Source organism: Rhineura floridana, chromosome 4 (assembly GCF_030035675.1).
Source record: "Rhineura floridana isolate rRhiFlo1 chromosome 4, rRhiFlo1.hap2, whole genome shotgun sequence".
In the NCBI taxonomy this organism is placed as follows: domain Eukaryota; kingdom Metazoa; phylum Chordata; class Lepidosauria; order Squamata; family Rhineuridae; genus Rhineura; species Rhineura floridana.
In genome coordinates this window covers 153,550,411-153,552,280 of record NC_084483.1, presented here as the reverse complement: position 1 = coordinate 153,552,280, position 1,870 = coordinate 153,550,411, and the positions used below count along the sequence as shown (strand labels likewise).

General features: G+C 43.9%; 1 pseudogene; it reads left to right on the top strand.

Annotated features, from left to right (window-relative positions):
• Positions 1–968: 968 nt before the first annotated feature.
• Positions 969–1,111, top strand: LOC133384698 (5S ribosomal RNA; annotated as a pseudogene).
• The last annotated feature ends 759 nt before the right edge of the window (positions 1,112–1,870 follow it).

The window sequence follows — 1,870 nt, the reverse complement described above, 5'->3', positions numbered from 1 at the left end:
TCACATAACCATACTCCTAGTTCTCTACATTGTTGCTGCAGAATGTGTAAGGAGAACTGCATCAAAATGATTTTAAGTAATTTATCCCACAAGGACATAAAAAAATTCACTAATAGGCAAAAAAACCTTGAGGTTTAAGAATGTACTTATTGCCAACAGATATTTCTATCAAACTTTAAAAAGCAGGGAAATTGGGCAGCTATAGTGAATGCACCAGGGGAGCAGGAGACCTGACCTCCTCTCTGAGATACTGTACTGCCCAACAAATTTGTAAAAATGCAAACACAATTTGGGTTGGCCTTTCACAGTCCAATCCACTTGCTGTGTAGCTTGGAAGAATTTGGTAACATGTGCCTCTGGTGCATTCACTATAGCTGCCCAATTTCCCTGCTTTTTAATATCTGTTGGCTATAGGTACATTCTTAAACTGCAAGGGGTCTTTTGCCTATTAGCTTAACCCTGCTATGTGGGCAGCATATCATCATCATCAAGTTTATTACCCACCCTTCACCAGTGGGTCTCAGGATGGGTCACAACAATTTAAGATACATTATTAAAAATGTATAATGCTGGAAGAGAAAATGGGCGAGAATACTAGTATCTGGTGCCCATTGAGACTTGTGGGGCAGAATTGCAGGGAACCCAAACAGTAGGTGGAGCCAGAGCCAGAGCCAGAGCCAATGACAGTTCTGCAAGGGCAACACTGAGACTAAGGAAGAGGAAGCTGATGGGTAGTGCTACCATGCCCTGGACTGGTTGCAAGTAAGAAGGCAGGCAGGTGGGGCTGGATGAGGACAGACTAAGGTTGGCGGAGCAGTGTTCCACTTGCCCTAACAGGCCAGCTTCCACTGGGTGACAAGAAACTCCCTGGGGTTCACTGGCTCTTTCCTGAAAGAAAAATGTCACAATTCTGCTCTCATGGGAATGTCAGGGCTATTTTCTAAATTATAGATCTCTAGGGTATCCAAGCCTATGGCCATACTACCCTGGACACGCCCGATCTCACTACCCTGGACATGCCTGATCTAGTCTGATCTCGGAAGCTAAGCAGGGTCAGGCCTGGTTAGTACTTGGATGGGAGACCACCTGGGAATACCGGGTGCCATAGGCTTAGAGGAAAGCAATAGTAAACCACCTCTGAATACCTCTTACCATGAAAACCCTACGGAAAATGGAAATGGACTGCCTTCAAGTTGATCCCGAATTATGGAGACCCTATGAATAGGGTTTTCATGGTAAGCGGTATTCAGAGGGGGTTTACCATTGCCTCCCTCTGAAGCTGAGAGGCAGTGACTGGCCCAAGGTCACCCAGTGAGCTTCATGGCTGTGTGGGGATTTGAACCCTGGTCTCCCAGGTTGTAGTCCAGAACCTTAACTACTACACCACATTGGTGATTCATAGGGTCGCCATAAGTTGTAATCAACTTGAAGGCATAAAACAACAAGGGTATCCAAATACATGTTTCTCCATTGCACATCTCTTCTGCAATATTGGGATTATAATGCTGAACTACTTGTTATTATTTATTATTTACTTAGTAAGTTTATATCTCCCTTTTTGACTAGAGACCTCAGAGTGGCTAAGAATATACAACACAAAAAATACACGAAGAACCACATGCTTGAAAAACGTTTAGTTTGTATTTTCAGGCAAAGGATTTGCAGAAGTAGAAATCACACATTGTTTGTTTCTTTGGAGCCTTGTAGTGCAATTCTGTGTATGTCTACTCAGATGTGTGCCCCACTGAGTTCAATGCAACTGGTTTCCAGGTAAGTGTGTATAGGACTTGCACCCTTAATGAATTGCCCCAAAAGCTTGCTCTCACACATCAGTGGCCATTGGCTAGGAAGTAAATGGGTGCAGTTTGGA